The 22,766-nt window shown below is 27.5% G+C and overlaps 1 protein-coding gene across 2 annotated transcripts in view; it reads left to right on the forward strand.

The window, feature by feature from the left end:
• Window positions 1–22,766, forward strand: part of LOC111031364 — a 97,024-nt gene that overhangs the window by 28,517 nt on the left and 45,741 nt on the right. For both annotated transcript variants that reach the window (XM_022311272.1, XM_022311273.1), the window contains one exon: window positions 12,079–12,138. The gene's annotated coding sequence lies outside the window, so the exon portion shown is untranslated. The remainder of the gene's footprint in view (window positions 1–12,078; window positions 12,139–22,766) is intronic.

Here is a 22,766-nt window from a genome sequence, read left to right on the forward strand (position 1 = left end):
CTTTGAAAAAAAAATATTTAAAGTAGGTAGGTAGGTACATATGTCATATTAGTATTATAATATCATACTTAAAAACTGTTATGTTTCAATTTTTTAATTTATAATATTCCTATAATACAGCTATTAGTTATAGCATAGTATTCGCTTACAAATGGTAACTAATCAATTTAATTTTTTTCTTTTAATGAAATTAATGAACTCTTATGAAATGTTTCGCTGCTCTTCGAAGATCACGTATCAAAAATAATCTAGAAAATTTAACTCTGATTTTGTATAAGATAAAATTAAATTCATTATTTCACTTACCAGTATTATTCACTGACCAAATCAATAAAAACCGATGTATTTTTTGGTTTTAAGCAATAATCCAATCTGGTTCACATTTTAGATTCTGAGCGGAGTAATGAATATATTGATTTTACAATAATGTGTGTGTTTTTTTTTTGTGTCTGTCATCACCTTTTAGGACAGTAAAAGTGCTTCACAATGACACGAAAAACAAACCAAAATTTAAGGAAAAACAAGAATTTTTTACGCTAAACCAGTTTTTGAAAATATGGATTTTTGTTTTTAGTGTAACTTAAAAAAAATGACCCTAGATACATGCGATTTTCACTGAGTGTTTATGTTATCGTTTTCTATACATCATTGAATTTTCAAAATATTTTGACCCATGTTGAACTATTTATAGGCCTATGAAATATTCGATTATTACCAACTTGTAAGCTCGGTCGAAAAACTTGAAAATATAATACTAGGTTCCTCATAAGTTCTTGTTAGTGGAAATTAAAAAAAAAGTTGAGCGTAAGTCCACAATAATGTTTATGAACGTCTGAATTTCAAATTTCGACAAAGTACATAAAAATCACGAAAATTCGCAAACTATTTTAAGTAAGAAATTCATAAAAACTTGTCTTTTCATTTCTAAGATTTGAAAATGTAATATAAAATTCCTTAAAAGTTTGTCTACCTTTATCAAAAAAAAAAAAAATTCTAGCGGATACTCAAAATAAATATTTATGAACGTTTGGACTTTTTGGAGTTGAAATTTTTACAACATTGGCTATTCGCTAGATTTCCTTATTTTATTGTAATTCAAAAACGAAAAACTTCTGTAGACATTTGAAATTTACACCATGATATGTTTATTTTTTTAATTCATAAAATATTAAAAACACAGGCATGTTTTCGTTTTATAATAATTTAAAGTTAAAATTTCTCAAATTGAAAATTGAAAAATGATTTTGTAGTTAAAAATGTATTAAATGTTTAACTTTTATAACTAAGGATTGAGAATTGAAAACTAGGTTCTACGTGAGTAGTTAGTTCTGTAAACAAAAAATCTAAAAACAAACATAAACACAACTTTTAGATTTTAGATTTTCTTATAATAAAATTACATATTAAGTATTAACACAGAGAATAACGATTTTAGTAATTTTGTTGTAATCTGGTTCCAAGACCGCCAAATTTTACATAAGTATGTATAATTCTTTTCTAGCATCGCTGATAATCTTAGGGTAATATTATGAAATATGAATAATATTAATTCAACTTACCAGCTACCGTATTAATAATAAGTAATAAAAATATAAAATATCTTAAACTGACATGCCGCCTCCGCTCAGAATCGTTTTTCGTATGCAATGATATTATTTTAAATATATCAAATATTTAAAATTTAATACCATCTACAATGACCTTCTAGACACCTAATATACAGGCTGTACAGTACAGCTGAGCGGTATCCACTTATACCCGCTTTTTTAAATTGTTTTGTTTTACAAAAATATAAATGTTTCGTTATATTTGTGTTTCAGTTTTTATTACCTATAATGCTGAATGATAAACATTAATATTTTTTCAATAGGGTTTTTAGAATGAAATATTTTTTTTTTTAAGAAAATTCTTTTAATACCTATGAATACAATAGATTATTTAAAAATGCACATTATGTTTATTCAAGCTGTATACATAGAAGTATTAATGTACGGTCTTGTAAATAATTATACGTTGTCGCTTACCAATGGGGTTTTAGATTTTAAACATCAATCTAATATTATTAAACGAACTTCGCTTTATTTCTGTAGAAATTTGTAGTTTTGAACTTTCCCTGGAAAAACAAGTCAAATGACAATTTAATATTCACTTATATGGCACAATTAACCTGTATACATAGATTATTTATACCTTTTTAAAATTAAACTGGTGGAAGTTGCTTCTTCTTGATCTCGAACTGACAAATTATATGTTTGCATATTATCAGTTATTTACTTCAATTAATTTTATCATTTGGTTATTCTACTAAATAAAATCCTTTTTTTTGCATCTTACTAAACTTGACATTATTTACGTCAATGGTAAATTTTTTTAAACACGTCGTTATGCATAGTTGTAGGTACCATACAATTTTGTACGAACTAAAAGATACAATAAAAGATAATGGAATATATTTTTATGACCATGCTGTAAAAAGTTAGCAACAAGCCACGTAACAACCAATTCTATCACAAATATCAACGTAGGTATTAATCTATTTTGTTCCCGCTAAATATTCTATCGTCTATCTGTGTTATAAAAATGAAAAGTATTTTTACCACACTGGTTGATTTTTTTAACAGTCAAAACTCGTCTCAAGAAGTTTTTGAAAATATTTTTTTTTACAAATTTTTCCTTTTTTGATTGAAAGTATATTTATAATTTTACATTCCGAAGAATATTATTTTTGCTGAGAATTTCAATAAATAAAAATAGTATTTTGAAGCCACAGGTGAATGTAAGTTATAAGTACTTCAAACGGTCGAAGTGGAGTGGCATAGGGTGGAAGGTCTTGTAAAATGTTGGTCCTATACTGTCTAACATTTAAATACTTATTAACTATTAACACTATTATAAATTCACTGATAAAAAAAAAATTGTTAATTATAGTTATTTTTCGTTTGAATATTCAATTTTGTCGCAATATTGAGCAATATTAAAGAGTAAGTAATGAAAATTTTCCCAAAATGTGTACTTCTGTATCTCGGAGGAATCATAGTACACAATATTTTAATCTAAAGTTATAGTACTGATGTATTTTTGTGATACTCAAATACATGAGACGTGACACACTACATATTCAACTACTCCGTAATCCGTGTATTGTATATTATAGTGTAGATGGATAATTCAAGATATTCACTTCGAATTCACAAAATATTATATACTGTAATATTATTTTATCTACTTGTACCTACCAAATCTATAGTTAATATTTTAGAGAGGGATTAAGCTATATGTTTAGACATATACAGTCACTGATTAGCTATAAATAATATATCATAAATATTTAAGTATGTGCATTGTACAATTGTACATGCCAGACGATTACCTTCAGATATTAAAGTGCATTGATCTATATTTTTCTTTTTACTTATCATTTAGACATTTTGTAGATGTAAAAGAAAATGAATAGGATTTTTTTCTTTGTTGCTGATCTTTTTTTATTTTATTTTATTTCAATATCAACAATTAATATAATTGCAAAAAAATATACATATTATATTACTATAATACACTAATTATTATAACATGTTATAATACGTTTTATAACTGCATAAAAAAAACAACGATAGTAGATATGTAAGTATTAATAATTAGGTATATTTAAAAAATAATGTCAATTAAACTAAATATTACTATTTATTGAGTTATTTAATATTTAATATTTGTACTATCCTTGTACCAATTTTTTTTTTCAAAATCGAAATTATATTTACCATTATTTTGAAATTAATTTTTCATCCCACTTGCGTATTACGATAAATTGTGTGGAAAATGTTTAAATTAATATTTAGTAATGAGAAGTAATTGAGTGGTACCCACAATGAAAAAATGTATAAACCTTACTGTTAAAACTTATTTAAACTATTTTCATTTTGATATGCATCAAAACAAATATCAATTTAAGCTTTTTCAACACGCAACTAAATAAATAATATAATATATTTATATTCATATTTTTATTTTTATATTTTTCATTCAACTTAAGTTAGAATTAATGCGGAGTATCATGATAAATGATAATAAACCATAATAACGTTGTATGTAAAACAAAATGTATATGTACAATTATACTTATTGAGTTTTTACTTGCTATCGATTTCTCTGGATGTAGTGGTATTTTCGAGGGTATTTCTTATAAAATGTTATTATTTTTAACTTATTTCTTGCATAATTCAAAACAGAATTTTGAAGTTCCTACAATTTTTTTTTCAAATGAATTTACTTGTACACGAGATCTTATTCTATTACAACCAGTTACGGCAGGCACGACCAAGAATTTTCGAGATAAATGTCTCAGATAACATATTTTGGGGCGAGTAGGCAGTAGTTCTCACCGAATGAGTTTTTGGTGTAATTACATTTCACTAGTATAGTTAGGTGGGTTGAAAAAAATTTCTGTTTCATGAATAAAAGTTGTTTGCGTCGCCGCTGATTCCAACAATATTTAAATCTATCGAATGATTAAGGTTTAACACTGAATAATTTAATACTAGTAATGTGCTTCTTGGCTTAAGTTGAGTCTTTCTGATTTCAAATTCAGTTGCATAATAATATTCGTCATAACACATATAACATACCTATTTTAAATTATGATTGCCATGTTATTTACAGATATTTTAGGAATTTATATGACCAAAATCTAAATGAGGGTTTAATGATGTATTTAGTACATCATTAATACTAATGTTTATCTATCATAAAAATATCCACCTTGCAGCAGTAATCACGTCTGTATTTCAAATATTATTTTTAAATCATATTAACTTTTAAACCGAAAGCCATTGAAATTCCCTTGTAAATCGATCTGGTAACCGTGAAATTAAATTTTGGTTTTTATCTTCCAAAACCAATACGATGCCTATACCAATTAAATTATGCTCCAGTAGAAGTGTAGAAAGTCCGTGGTGAATATTGGGTGAATTAAATTTGCGTTAAATGTCTAGTATGAGTGTGCGTGTGCGTTGGTAATTTGCTGTGAATAAAAAACGTTAAAAATGAAGCAAAAGAGGCGAGTGGAAAGAGCATTCGATTAGATTCGAATCGTTCTGATTCCTGAAACAGAAGAAAAACCACTGTTAAATGAACCGCATCACATCGGATTTGTAAAATTTCACGAAACTATATTATATACTTGTATTTTAGATTCCAGTGCGTATAACTCGATTTTAATAGCTGATAATCCGTCAAAGAGTCTTCTTTTTCTTAAATTTTAAGCAATTAAATAATATATTTAATAACACAATGTAATGGAGTTTCGTCGGTGCCTACATCTTTCTCACCAGAATTTAAATGTTAAATTAAAAATTTTTTAATGTTATTTAAATACAATAATTGCTATTACTTATGCTTACCGTAACTCGTAAGTATACCTACATTAAAAAAAATTAAAAATGTTTCTGCCAGTATAATATTATATATATATATATTATATTATCAAATGTCAAATTACCTTTGTATTTTGATAAGTCATACATTATATTAATATTTTATTAGTTGTATAGTTTTGTACATCCCAATATTGGTTATATTAGTTCAATTTGCTGTATGATCACTGTGTTTTTTTTAGGTCTGCAATTTAAATACTGACATCCTGTGTATATGCAAAGTTAAAAAAAACTTTACTTTTTTGGTGAAGGGGCTTATCCTCGGGTTTATCCTATACTTGCTGTTTGTATCGAGTTACTTAAAACGATAAAACAAAAAAATAGCCTGGTACTATTTTTGATACTATTAAAATAACAGTGTCCCTGAAACATTAATGTATATCTAATGTAGGTATTATATTATTTATAATGGTCATATGTATATGTTTGTGCATATAGTACTTATCTGGAAATTTATTTCATTTAAAAAAAAATAATACACATTAATTATTTTGTTTATTTATTCCCAGTTCTGCTATTTTTTATGATTTTTTTTTATTATAGTAAAAACCACTCTTGCTCACTTTTTATTTTTGCAAACTATAAAAAAGTAAAAGTAATTTAAATTATTCGTAATCAAAATTACTAAAAATATATTTTTCTGGACATTTATGAAAAATATATCTTTGCGCAAAATAATGTTTTTATTTTAATTCTTAATTAAATTGTGAGTTAAGCATATTTATTTAGGCATTAGACATTCATAATTTATTAACCTCATTAAAACTGATATCGTGTTAATTAGTTGTGCTTAGGTGCTTAATGTACTAGGTTCTTGATCTGTCTAATGCTCAAACACATTCAAATTACAATTCTCAAGTTTAAAACAAATTAAGTTGGTAGAATATGTTCTATGTGCATAAATTAAACAATGTGAAAAAATTATAAAAACAATAATTAAGTTTTCATTCCGATTTTGCGGTTCTTAACGTTTTACTTACACAAAATTATTACGATGTTTACCTAATAATATGTTTTATTTTCTTAAAACATTTGACATACCAAATATATCTCATGTCCGATTCATTTAATCGGTATTGATACCTACTTAGTATTCGAAACTAAGAATGTCTACATTATTAATTTTTTTACCATTCATTGAATTTGCTTTAGTAATATTCTAGTATAGTATAAACCTATAAGAAATCAAGATATTCATTGAGCTAATTTAAACCTTTAATCGTATATTTTATTATTTAACAAGTTAATAATTGTGTTTCCTTTGAATTAAACTGATATTATGACCATTGTTCAATTTCAATGAGTTAATTCCTTGGAGAAGTAATGTTGTAACAGTACATATGGTGGTTAGTTCAAAAAGGAATAAAAATCCATTTATGAAACTAAAAACAATATTATTGCCCGAAATTAATAGATTAAACTTAGACTAGGTTATATGTAAAGTACAACAAATCAATTGACTGCAATCAAAAAAAAATTATAATAATGTTGACGTTTATTGTCTTATCTTATATTAACTCACGCATTATAATATTACTATTATATTATACAAAATACCATGTGCTGTCCGGTGTTTTTTAAAACAACACAATTTGTAGACGGTCCAATATCACGTCAATAAAAAAAAAATCGTTGGTGGTTGAACCCCCCCCCCCCCACATCCTCCATTTCAACGTCATTCTCGCTGAAGATGTAGGTGTTATTATTTCGACTCTATGATTTTTCTCTTGCCTTTTATAAATCACCTTTTTCTTTGGAATTTTGTAAAACCATAAGGCTTGTGTAGTACGGTGGGGTCCTTGTTAATGCCAAGGTTCGGCGTTATTGTCACGCAATGTCCAGAGTCGTTCCATTATCATTATAATAGGGTGAGATGTCATGAAACCCACCAATACAAACACAAGGTATATATCTAAATTAAGGAAAATACCTAACCTAACCAGTATCGTATCGGGCAACTGACAGCCATCAGACTTTGATAATGTCGTTTATTATCGTCTATACATCACAAGATAGTTTATACGTATTTATTCGTGGTCCGTCGTGGCATCGTCTTAATATAGATTTATACAATTTTTATGGCTCACGTTGTGACAAAATGGCCATTGGTACCAAAATATTATTAAAGCTTCCTATCGGTGGTATGTTTTTAAACGTTACTATTCGATTTTTCGTTGAATTGTTTTACCATGTAGAGGTAAATCCGATAAAGCCATTTAATTGTCAGACTTTATCACTTGGTATTTTTTTTTCTCTTACACAATTTTTTTAATTTGATTACAAAAGCTTTCACGATATTGTATTTTGATGAAAAAACACATTAACTATAATCTAAAATTACTATTTTTCTCGGAGTTATGCACAAAATCTCTTATATATAATATGTCTTCATGCCCAAATTGTACATTATACGCACGATACTCAATCAAAATACAACTTTGCAAGTTAATAGGTAGGTACACTCAGTCTTATGGCATGAACATTATTGTGCCTACATTATACAGCTATATATTTTACCTTCTATGAATAGTAATGTAGTACATGGGCATTTTTCCTTTAATATTTTACTATTAATATTTATATTCTTACCTACTGAAAAAAAAAACACTTGGGTACATCGTATTACTTTTTTGGTACTAAGAAAAATAAATTACCCACATATGGTTTATGAAAAATATTATTCTGTGGGCAAGTACATCCCTACGTCATACATAATATATTAAATATTAAAATAACGTATAAAGAGATGATGTAGAGTTCAATTATTTTAAGTAAGAGTAAGTTATGACTTACGACTCTTGTATTAAACTCTTTTTAAGTAGGTCAAAGAACAAAGTAACTTACGAAGAAATGTTGTAATTAGCAACTACAAATTAATGTAATTGAGCGATGTTTTTTTTTTATAGAAATTTCTATGAAAGTTTACTGACACGTCCGCTTTCATTTGTTATAAAAATAAGTAAATAAAAAAGTACATAATAAGTAAATGTCACTTTTGCCCTAAAGGCCTATAAACACCCATTCAAATAACGATCGTATATAATAATAATGTGAAATAATAATAATAACTAAATTTTTATTTCTAGACACGTTTTATGTCGCTAACCTATTTAACTTTGTGAGGACAATCGATAAAACCCTATAACAATAATATCCTGCAAAGTGACAAAAGATTTTTTACACATAAAACATCAATTCTGTCTTAAGAAACAACTATTTTGTAAACTATAAATGGTCGTTGATTGGTTTCCCAATTGACTATATAAATTTATATATGTATATTATTTTTCTCCCAACTTTCCCATCTTCATAAATCTTTTATCTTGAATATCTCCAACTTCAAATAAGTATTTTTCGACTTAAAAATCGATCACAATATGTTAGTAGTTTTCCACCTCCCAGTCATTGAGCACAAGTTGAAGATTTATCAATTGTTTTGTGAATTTTTAAATATTAGTTTAATAATATTCGTGTATCGGGCAAATTATCTATAGGCAACATATTAATGGATTTTACTATATTTTCGTAGTTGTAGGCGTAATATTCTCTCATTATGATTGCGTACATCGATGTGATTTATTTACATTGTAACGATGTTATGATTTTTCACCAATTTAAAATTAATTGGATTGGCTGATGATTAGGCCGACACGCAAAAAAAAAATGTTTACTCAGTTTGAATGGAAAATGTTTTAAATAATAATATATCAACACTACACTGCGTTCATGTTGGTAGGTAGCGAGTAATGGGAAAAATAATTGTGATCGACATAATGATTATTGATTAATAAAAACTCACATACTCACATATTTTTTGCTCACATCAGTATACTCCAGTATACAATATATAGTGACTGTACATGTTTTTTTTTATGTTACCTCTCTGTGCGTTGCGTACTTATATAAACTAACATACATACATACATAATATATATATATTGTAACATGAAATTTTTCAGTAAAATCAAACAAGTATTTTTTGGATTTTGGACAATATAGAAAATACATTATTATGGGTAAATTCGTGTGCATATTATAATACTGTTGCTGCAGGATATATTATATTCTGATCGTATGTTGTTGTTTTTTTGTGCTTGCTTAAAGGAATGAGTTAAAAGAAAAATGATAGATCATCATAAAATATTCTATAAGACGACTACGCACACCCACTCTTTGAAGCTTCCTAACCTATTCAAAACAGTCACATGCCGTTTTCACCGACATCAGCGGATCGCTCGAGGAACATTTACTGATTAATGTACACGGCGAATGATACCTTAGACACGACATCTCTCTCTCTCTCTAAATCTTAACACATAGGTATTTTTTTTACTTTTGTACAGTTTCTGTACCTACCGAGAATTCATTATATTATTCAATTTTTATACTCTTTACTATCCGTGACAATATATGTTCTTAAATCGATCAAATAAAAAGTAATTTAATCTATTAAAACATTTATCGAAATTTATTAATCTATTATATTGTGTAAGGATAGGTTAGTTCACAGATCTGAATATGTATTTAATTTAATTATCAATCATTACATCGAGATATTATACAACCGTCGAGGTTTTAAAAATATAATTGAAAATATAATATTAAGTACCTACCTACGTTTGTACTATATCAACTATATTAGGTACCTGTGTACACTTCTATATTTCATGTACAAAATTAAAAATTATATTGTCTGTAATACAGTTAACAGTTATAATTGGTTATTAATTTGTTATACAATTGAAAAACTGATTATATTAACTGGGCATTAAGTTTATGGAATTATAACTCAAATAATTCTCTCAAAAATGAAAGTTCTACCTTTAAAAGAACATTGATTTAGGATACGTACAATTTACTTGTTTAATAGCACGAATACAATGTGATTAACTAAGTAAGCTTGGATACCCAAACCTGCGGATTACTATTCTTTCCATTAATAATGAATTTATTCATAAATGTTTTATACGTACGTATATCTTTCAAATTCCTGGTAGGTACAAGATTTTTATTTTTATCTATAAGGGTTTACATTTAAATATTTATGAAAACTGTATAATATTATAATATAGGTTTTGGTACTGCAGGTATATATCTTTTTATTAATATCTATGGTCTATGTGTTAAAGTGATTTTTACAGATCTGGTGTTATGTAAAAATAAAAACAGAAAATTCTAATATGATGTAGATGCCTATTTTAATCATTGTATTGCGAAAAATTAGGAAACACATTTGCTGTACGATACAGGTTTTTTAGCACAGTTTAGGCTAAGTTCAAGGCTGTTTACCTTTTATGATTATAAATCGTAGTGGCCTCTTGTTGTTAAACGATATAATATGTATTATATATATATATTATATACCTAATATATTTAACTTTATTTATTTACTTTTTTTAATAAAAATACTAGATTTATTTCTATACAATACGGGGTATAAATCACACGCAACCCACTTCCCACCACTCCGTTTGGCCGGTGCCTTTTTCTAAAGGCGCAAGAAAAGCCCCAACACGCAGACCTCTATATATCCCACGAGCATAATAATATAACACTGCTTTCGGAGTAGGTATATTATAAAAGTAACCGTCCAACCACGTGCGCCTGCTGTAGTAATACGCGGGCACAAAATATTGTGACAATATTAATCAGTAATCAATGATCACGCAACCTGTGTATACACTTTGTTGCAGCCGCCCCATCGTTGAACCTAAAGAATGTAAAAAAACAATGTAAATATTATTATACTAAACATTATACCTATCATATATTACTGATATTAAGTATTAACTTATGAGCTTATACTGCCGTATCATAGAACGGTGTGTGAATAACCCCTTTGTATAAATAGCTTAAAATTAATCCAAATATTTTGAAAAGTTCATCATGTACCTGCATGTATAAAATAATAATATACCATCGCGTAATGGTGAAAAGTTCCCTCTAATTATTGAGTCACAGCAAAGAAACTAAAATAGGTAGATATATTTTGTTTGAAATATTCAATTAGGTATCTAACAAATTTAAACTTGAAATATCTATAAAAAAATTCTGTGCTTATGTATTTAATATTCTTTGATTGCAATAAGAACAATTTATGAGGAACCTTGTATTTTATTTTCAAACCTTAGTCATTAAGATCGATAATCTTAAAAACGTATAGGTGACTACAAAATAGTTTTCAAATTATCATGAAAACTAAATTAATAAAGAGTTATGGGCGAAAAGTAAGAACGGACGTCGAACGCGATACAGCCTATATTATGTATGATATAATATACAACCAATCTGAACCTATAAATATACGTATATATCTATGTTCACTTACAATATTTTATGCCATATAATTAGTGTATTCGATTAATGTAATTATCATCTTGTATGAAGTATAAATACGTATTGCGTGTATATTATATTATATAGATAGTTTTTCGTGTACGTACTCTTGTTCTTGTAAAGATATCGTCCCATTCCGACAGCGTTGGAACCTAAAATGTGATTAAACACGTGTGCACCTTTCGTTTGGTACATTATGAAAGCCTTGGCTTGTAAATATTATATTATAAGTTACACCAATACCGGCTGTACTACCACCCCTACCGTTGCGTATATCATAATTATTGACGTTTCGCTTTTCTTTGTGTTTCAGATTAATTTCAACCAGAGGAAACCGCCGTGCACTCGATACATGTTTAAGAAAATGTAATTGGTAAGTTTTCTCTCCTCTTGTCTTACTCTTATATTTTTCTCATTATGCAACCGATTCGCCAAACTAGAAATCCTTAACAAAATGATATATTGTATCCCTCTGCTCACGAAGTGCAGTGCTGTCGACTAATTATTGTATAAATCTTTTGATTACATAATAAGAGGATTTATTTTAACAAGAATAGTTCCATTTGTTAAATTTAATGGCCATGTAATATTTGCGAGCATAACGATTAGAAAAAAAAGTTTAATAAAAACTAAATCTCAAAAAGCATACTTTTGATGAACCACGGGGTATATACCTTCAAAGTTTGCTTTACAAGCAAGGATCCGAAAACTGAAATTTTTGAAGTACTAACGAAATTGCATTGTTTTTTTATCAGTCAAAATTATTGTTATAAAAAAAACGAAAGCAGCAGATGATCAACCAAGCGAAAACAGGGTTTTTTAAAAATTGCTTTTGATCTTTATTTTTAATCTATATTATAATTCCTATTGAAACATTATTTGAAATACTTATAATTGTACCTATACCTATACTAAAAATTAAAATGCACAAAAAATAAAAAGTATTGTTGTCATCGTCGTGGTGGTATTATCTTTTTCGACAATCAACAATAATTGATAAATTTACAGATAAAATAGACAAATGTTTTTTTATATTTTTGTAGTAATAGTTATAATAGGAATACCTACATATGATAAAAAAATTTAACTCATCCCTTAAGTATTACTCCGTTAAAATATATTATGTTATCTGTAAATATAAAGTTAAATATTATTCCGAGAATAAGTAGTCAAATTCAAAAGCTGTGACCCGTGGGAAAATGTATAGTTTGTACAGCTTGATCACATCCCGGGAATCCTCTCCTCTTTTTAGTGCGTCAATGAAAGCCAAACATAGTCTTTACTTTATCACAAATTAGAAAATGTTTTTAAAAATAATGTACATTTTATATAAGGCGTGGTTGTTGGAAGAAAATTATTGACCAAATATTTTTTTCCCTTCTGTATTAAATCCACAGGTTATAGTGGCGTACATTTCTCTAAAGTAGTTTCGTAAAACTTGTTAATATTATTGTGAACCGAGTGGGACACCTATTAAACCGTGCAAAATTGATCGCAAGGTTACGTGACAAACGATGAAAAACAATTTTCAGCGCCTGTTTTGTTTTATGATATTGACCTTTGTCATTATATGGGACCAAATAAGAAATATGTTTGCAAAATTGTTTTATTCACATAACTCTCTTTACCACTTAAATATAATAGCAAAGTGCGTGAGTATTTTGTTTTTATTTTTACCTTTTGGTATTAAATATATATATATATATATGGTAATAACTATAATATCAACGCAATTAGCACTTGAGACTAATATTTCTAAGTGTATACCTACCTACAAGTCGTAAATCTTAATTTTATATTTTAAACAAATAAACATATTTGAAACAAAATTATCAATTATGTAGAGGTAAGAATATGCCTATATGATAAATTATAATTATTTTTGATAATCATGAAGAAATGAAAATACTAAAATATTATAAGCTACAGAAATATTATGCAAATAAATTAATTTAAATAGGTAGTACAGTATGAATGTAAAATAAACAAAAACCAATGGAATAACCATCGTCATACTCATAATCAATGATTTTATTAATTTGTTTTTAATGAGTAAAAATAATATTTCAATCGTTCGTTTTGTTTCAAAAGGTTTCAATCAGTTATTGCACAGAGAGTTTGCTTATGATGAACATCGTAAAAGACACTTTTAACAAACGTACTGTATTTACGGTTTAATGTGTATAATGATTATGCGGATTTCTGTATAAATGTATGATTACAGTTCCTGTTTGACTCGTGTAAAAATAAGTACCTAGAACACATTTCATTATTTATTATTTATATTGTTAATAAAAGAAGTAAGAAATAATTAAAGGAAAAACAATTTCGAGATAAAAAATGTAGGTTATAGCTGCTATAACGGGGAGTCTTGTGAAATGCAACCTGCAACATACACCTGCTATGTTGCCAAAATATAATCTAGATTTATCAGTCTCTATTTTCTATTAACTTAAAATAATTGTAATTATAACGTTTTTCTCTAAGTCGATGTCATATTATTATGTGTGGTCTCCGTCTTAACAGTATACATTTTACGTTCAGTTAGTGTAATATCAATTTTAACTCTATGCACCTAGTATCTTATAGTGAATTGGCGTATCCTCAGATTTAAATGTTAGAAAATAGAATGTATCTACAGTCCCGCGCTTATTTTTTCGATGTTTGAATTTTGAACTTAGTTATGATAATTTCATAATTTATATAAAAATTTACAATTTTAAAATGCGTTATGCATCAAGTTGGACAACTTGCTATGCTAGTTTCGACGTCCTCTTAACGTTGTATCATTTTTTTTTGACCTTCAATATTGTAATAATTTGAAGTTATTTTTATTATAGTTTCATAACGATATCCAAGTCGGCATGATCTTTCGAAAGAACGAATTCTAAAATGTACAACATTGTGATTTTTTCCTCTACGTTATAAACCAGTAGGTACCTACATTTTATTATGTATAAATAGTATCATCATATTAATAACATTTTAATGTGAGGCATAAGTCATTCCCATTACTCATTTGTCACCGTCAAACTTTATATTTTATTATTATCATTATTATTATTATTGATATTTTTGTTATTATTATTAGGTAGATAATATTTGTAATTTGTATAATATAGTGATAAGTTATTATACAATTTTTATTCATTTTTTTGGTTGACCATTTTTTATTGCAATAAATTATGATATTCATTTATTTGATCGAATCATAAGGGGATAAATTAAAACATGATCTTTTATGGAAAAACAGAAAATCTACAATCTATTATACCTACATCATTACTAGATAATTAACAATTCAGATTACGTATAAATTCAAATCTAAATATTGAATTATTCATAAATGCACGTGGTGATGATTTAATTGAATACGTTCCAATCTTAACAGCTCTATGATCACATTCTCTAACAGGCTGATTAAAACTATAGCAGCTGTTACTATTCATTTTTTCCATTCATAATATTTGTACTTTGTAGGTTCACTTCTCTAAACAGTCATCACGTATTCACGTGTATAGTCAAAATTCAAAACGAATCAAACAATTACCAATTTCGTATATTATAAGATTATACTTAAATCGAATCGCTGTCACTTTACCGTCCTTAAATGTTTGTAAATATATAAATATACATGTAGAATTCATATGCGTGGTCTATAAAAGATAAATATTTCCTTTTTTTCTCTCGAAAATTGGAGGTTTTTGTCCTGGATTTTTAACAAATATTTGTGTGAACGATCTACTCCAATGATTAAGGTAGCTACATGTTTGTTTACTTTAGTAAAAGCTTTATTACATAACCGAATAAAGAGGTTGTAAAATTTATTCTTAGATGTCTATATTTATACTATTTCTCATATATTCTCATGTATTACTGTAAAGTATTTTACTGTTAAAGGGACTTAGATCAATTCTATTCGGTCCTTTACGTGTGATTTGCTTTTATAGCCAAATAAATAAATTAAAGTAGGTTTTTTTTTAATCTTCTGTAATGTATGTGAATATACGATTGATTTTTTGAAATCGAATTTAGATAATATTTCACTGAGTGAAACTTAAAAGACTTTCTGTACTTTTGATAATATTAAAGTGAGAATAATATGCGGTTCAGTCATATTTGTATGTAATATAGATAAACCTACATGGAAATTGCCAAAAGCCGGAAATCGAGTTTTATATGCAATGAGTAACATACAATAACCATAAAAAAACTCAAATTTCTATAGAGAATCTCAATATCTACTGATGGTCTTTCCTCACACTTCGTCATCCGGTTATATTGTGGTTTTTGTGAAAATACTTATTTTCAAAATCCTCTAAAAATACTCTTAGTAAATCTATTTTTTATCTCTACACCTGTACCCTTTGCTCGTATAAGACGCCTTTCTGAAATACCACAACTGCATACCTAATATTCTCTCAACAATTTGTTCTAAATATTATTCTGGAAAAAGTTATCTGTTCTATATATTGCCAAAAAATGTTTTATTATAGATAAGTTTTCTAAATATTCGTTTTAGAGAACTATCAAGACTTTTTCTGCATCTTATTAAAATTTGTTATGATTTAAAAAAAAAAAAACGTTATTACAAATTGTTATCAACAAAACCCTTAAACAGTATTTTAACTATATTTTAGTTAGTTCCTAAAACATACCATTAGTATAATTATAGGTACTCAAGATATAAATAAAATTGTATTTTAAATGTTAGTTAGGTAGTTATGTAATATTATTTTTATTATTTTATTTGATAAATTTAAATAACTAATCTTTATGTCTCTTATATGAGAATAAAAATTTTGGTTTAAAAACTTAGTTTTCAATACATTTTCTTTCATTTCATGTATATTTTGAATTGACATAGTATATGCTTTGAAAAAGTTAATGTTCAAGTTATGTGAAATTTTCTAGAAGTCAAAGTAATAACATTTCAGTTACTTATAGAGTGTAAATATTGTGCATTTAATAAAAACTATTAAATCGATAATCAACCGCTAAATGCCAATATTATGAGCATAACCATTCCAAGGACATCATCGTTGCCCGTTGTGTACTATCTACGCTTAGTCAGATGATAATTAAAAATATCATTCTATAAATTGTTTAGGTCTACGTTAAAATCTCCTTTTTATACAGGCTGCTGTAATTTAGGGATATTCTGGTCCCATATTGAAGGAATAATGCGTCCCGTACAAATTCTCACAGTGCAGTTTAACGTATGTTATATTTATATATTATACACCTACCTAAGTTTAATGGTTATAGCCTTATAGGTGATCAAAATAATAATGAATAATGATGATAATGATAATAATAATAATAAATATTAATATACTATAGAAATATTAATAACAGTATTAGTGTATTGCGTTCACCTAATATCTGAAGACGTAATCAATAAACGCATATGGCCCACCATTTGTTTTGTACGTTGTACCTATATAATAAAAAAGTATTTCTATAAATTCCCCAAATTAATTTGGGGTAAGTTTTTTTTCACTTCCACTCGTTTTCAACGTAACTTTTTTACCGCACGATCTTCGCCTGCCAACCGAAATTATTGTCTTCACGGCCTGTTTTTTCTTTACACGAAGGTAACGGCAACGGGTTTCTATAATAATATTTTCGTTTCACTGGAGACCGAGACCAAAATCGTATGGAACGATAAAACCAGCAGGTTACTCAATCTGACAACTACGCGGTGCGTATAAAAATGTTTATTGCCTGTTAGTGCGGTCGTGTTGGCTTTTAATGTACAACAAACCGATGATATACGTTAACAGAGGTAAATAATAATAATATGTAAAATGTTGTAAAATATGAAAACAGTATTTTAAGCTTTTCATACTTACAAGTTGAGCACATTATTCCGCCAGTGAATTTATATTATTTTACTCGCTGGTATATTATAACTGTATCGTATCGTTTTCTTTTTGTCGTGTGTGTTAATAATAACCGTAAATAACCGTACCTACGTCTGTGTACAGAGTTCAAGATTCAAGATAAAATTAATCAGAAATGTCAATTTTACTTCGATATTTGTCGACATTATCCTCGCGCCACTCGTCGGTACTCGAATATCGTTAATGTCAGCTAAGTGAAACACGTGCTGATATCATAATTTATACAGTGTGATTCACAAAGTATGCTCACCACCATTTTTTCTCTTTAATAATACGTTTTTTAAAATTATGATGTTTGATATTTTCAATTATAAATATTAAATACCTACTTATAAAGACTATATTTTCTAATACTAATTTCTAATGCCATTTTAGAAGTGTTCTGGGGAGTTACAATTTTTTTTTTAACTAGAAGGTAACTGTCCTTTTTTACTGTAAATTATTAGTGGGGGCTTTTTAAAAATGTTGATATGTGAATAAATTTAAATCTAAACAAGTGGTTTCTGAGTTATTAAACATAATATCTATTAAGAATAATAGCACATAATTATAGGTTTGGAATATAACTTGGGGGGCTATAATGATTTGAACATTTTTGTAGTAACTATTAATCTACTAAGGTTTTATAATTTGTAAAAATTATCTGTAATATAAAATACAATAACCACATAGATAAATATTTCAATTTGTTTTTAGAACCATTATTAAAAGAGCTATAATTATCTTACACAAAGCTGCTATAATACGTTATAAACTTGTTCGAATTTCGATCTACACAAATAAACATTTTCAAAAAAATGAGCTTTGAAAAAACCCTAAGTCTATCACCACTGAACAGTTTATGAATAGGTAGTATAAAAAATGTAAGTATTTTCTATGTGGTCTAATTTTACTCAAAAATAATAAAATCAAAATTTGATTGAATACCACAATTATTAAATTAGGTATAAAAAGGATGATCAAAGTTAGCGAATCACCTTTTATATCAATACATTTTCTCGAACAACTAATAGAATTTCATCAAGTTCATTATTATAAACACGGAATGTACCTATTATTATTCGATCACCTTACTCGTCATTGTATATTGGTTTATTTAAATATTCGTTAGTTCATACATAATTTGGATAAAAATCTCTGTTTTATGAAATTTATTTTAAAATATATGTATATCTGCAATATCAAATAAGATGCTTGACTGATTTGACAATTATAATATATTAAAATATTATAAATTATTATATAATAAATATTATGAACATACGAAACAAAAATCGGTTGTGAAGACAAATTTTCAACCACTAGTGAGGGTAACCTAAAAGTACCTTAATTTCGTTATAGTAATCAACGTCATACCTATCAGTACTGAAATAATCAAGCCTTGTTGTTAATGAAAAAAAATGAACCTGTATAAATTAATGAATATGCGTATGGAAACAGGAAGTGTGTGTTTTAATGAAAACAGCAACTTTACCTAAACGCTATTATTTTATTGATGGTTTTGCTCTTTTAAATCAACGTCATAACTTGTCAATAACTGATCCGGAACACAAATATTTAGAAAAAAACTTTTTTTTAACATAAAAATGTATCATAATAATGTCTGCCACTGACATCGCCATGTCAAGAACACTCACGCATCCCCATGTAACACCACTTAACATTTACGTTAAGCTGTTGATGATGTACGAGTAGGTAACTAATGTTTTTTTTTTAACCGTAATATGTTTTGTTTTTAACTAATTCTTTTTAGATATTATTATTATGTGACCTTTTGCCATTTTATTTATTTCGTTAGTATTCATAAATTTCCGTACTTTTTGATACTATCTTGGAAACCCTGCAGCAGGTACCTATATAATACTATATTATGTTATAATTACCATCAGACTAATTTCAGTTGTAATAACATTATAACAATAAAAAAAAATGTGCTTTGTTTTCAATCCCGTGCGCTGCAATAACCAAAAAAATCGTGTCACTACGTATTTTCTTTATTAAAAAATATATATATTTATTTATATTGTATATATATATATATATATTATGACCGTTATAATAACGAACTCTAAGCCCTCGTGCACGAGAGAGAGTCGCACGCGGGCTTCCAGTACCGTAAATAATAGATATTTATGGTGATGGCGAATTTTATTGCCAACGCACAATTATTCGCATCCGAGGTTAAAAAAAAAAATAATAATAATATATAATGTAAGTAAAACTGAGGAAACAGGAAAACTATTTTTTTTTAAATGGAAACCCATACACATCGTCTTGTACGCGCAATGAAGGTTTCACGGGGCCCGGTGATAACCTATTTACCGCTATAATATTATTATACTTAATGTAACCAGTCGACACACGATATAGTTGCCGTCATGGCGGTCCGTGCGATATTCCCTTGCAAACTAATGTATATAGGTAGTAATTCATTTCAAAACTGCAATTTTTCTTAAGCGTTTTGACTTGCAATATGCTCGTAATTAATTCTCGTTTAACAAGAGTCAATATATACTCGAAATTAGTATTCGTTGCGTGTACAGTCTGGACGTTATGATAATTCATTAATACATAAAACGATTTCATTTTAGTAACATGTATTATATTAGAATGCCGTTTTGTAACAACTGGAGCTGTACATAACAAGAGGGAAAAATCGCACAGAGACTGTTAATTACTGTTTTCGAAACGCAGGCATAGTGGAAAACTGCTGAGAGAGAACCGTTTTACACCCCATTATAAGTAGTTACAGGTATTTTATACTGTTTCTTTATTTAAAACGTTTTTGAATGGAAATACAATTATTTGTACCCTTGCCTTTTATTTTCAGTTTTTTTTTTTAGAAAAATATATTAGTAGGTTAGTACCTATTAATAATACAAAATACATTTAATTTATCGTGCACTCTATCCATTTTCACAAGTTAAATGTGTTTCAACAAATCTTACCTTCTCTATAATTGCATTTAAATTGTAATAAAAAATATTTGATGATTTTTATATAATTTAACAACATTGACGATAATTGTATGATATAATTGTCACGGTTTACACTTAAATGTTTGTGTACTAAAGGCAGGGGATAGGCGTTAACATTGTTTGTATCTTATAACAGTTTAATGTAATTTTGGTTTTTAATTTTGAATTTACACGATATTTTCTATAGCCGTATGGTATCACCAATAGTGGATAAAAAAACGTATAAATAAAACTCTCACAAAAAAAATCTCAAGAATGTATGGAACGTTTCCAATAAAATTATGTTTTGACATTGAACATCCGCTTGGGAACATTGAAAAGAAACCAAATCTAAATAGTTATCGCCCTAAACGCGTTTTTTTCGACATTTAAACTGGCTAACTAAAAAAACATCTGACGTGTCGAATTTCACCTGCAGCAAAACACTTTTTAAAAAGGGTGCTATTCGAGTATCCATAGGGATCGACTTGAAAAGCGACTATTTTTTATATATGTACAAAACATATGCTCAATACAAATTATTTCATCCATCAGCCCTTGTCGACAGACATCATATTTTTATCCCTTTATTTATCATCGACCATCGCGGCGATGTGGATTGATACGAATTTAATAATAATATAATGGTACCTACCTACAACTCATTTGTTATTGCACGATTGATTACACTAGCTTTTCCGTGTTGCGACTGCACTGATACTTTACATAATATCATGCACACATGTCATACCTAACTCATAATTCATTACCTACCCACCTATGGTTTTATTATCGTTAACAGATTTTCCCCATCTTGACTTCTCCACTTTCCACTCCCAACACGCATACATGCCTTGTAATGTAATCTCCGCCAATTTTGGGTCGTGATTGTAATGCAGATTAACCTTTTACATTTATAATTTAATTTAATTTTATACGGATGAACTATGAACATTACGCCAGAGTGTAACATTTTGAGCACAGTATAATTAGTATTTAGTTGGAAAATTTAAGTGTCTTACAATATAGATATTTCTATTTTTTCTTGCGGACTATATTGACATATATAATATACCAAGGTTAATTCTTATAATATTAGTGTTATTCAAAATTTGAAACATAATTATCTAGCAATACATTTTATACTTAATCGTGTAATTGTTTACACATATATAATAATAACTGCCTAAATTCTTAGTACGATTTAAAAATTACATTGTAATAATTTTAAGTTAATTGTAAATACATATTGCAGTTGCTATGTACTATAATGACTGCGTGATAAATATAATAATTCGTATTTTATTATTTGTATTTTTCAAGCCAACGTTTAAAAAAGTAGCATGTTAAAATTGTGTTCAACTTTTTTTAAACCTCGTACCTACTCAAACGTATATATATACTTTGAGTGTTGCTTGAAGTGTGGTCGTGGGTTAGGAGGTGCCCGTCTCTCCAATGTGTTTTTACTTTTTTTTAACATTCATTGAGGCCATTGAACTTCATTTTTTTATAATTTAAACGTCGACTTTTTATTTGTTTTTCATAGAATTTATATGTACAATGAAATACACAACTGATTTAATTTTTTTTTATATATATTTATATTTAATTAATATATTGTGTATGTACCGCTAAACAAAAAATATTACAACTTCATAAATTCAGTCACATGGTTAAAAATTAAATTTACAGATTTCCAAAAAAATTTAAATTGTGTGTTGGTAATGACAATTTAATCCTAATTTATTATTCCTACCAAAGTTGAATGATTGATTCATTACACAAACCTAGTTCTATTTTAGAAATCAAGTACCTACATTCTACTTGCAACGTATGTTATTTAGTATATACAACCGGTAAAGTGAGTTTCCCTTGGCTCGATTACCTATACGACACTGTTAAATGAAAAATCGTTCTACAAATTTTATTGTTCTTCTTGACATATGTATAAAATAAATCTTGTACTACAAACCGATGCGTTTGAATTATAATATCTTATTTGAAATTCATAAAACGATGTAAACCACGTACATCAGACATCAGAAAATATATCCGTATGAATATATACTGCATGATGCATTCATGCATTCCAAGTACAAATAATTGAAATTTTTATAACTTTCTCATTGAAGTCATTT

This window comes from Myzus persicae, unplaced genomic scaffold, assembly GCF_001856785.1.
Source record: "Myzus persicae strain clone G006 unplaced genomic scaffold, MPER_G0061.0, whole genome shotgun sequence".
NCBI classification, from domain to species: domain Eukaryota; kingdom Metazoa; phylum Arthropoda; class Insecta; order Hemiptera; family Aphididae; genus Myzus; species Myzus persicae.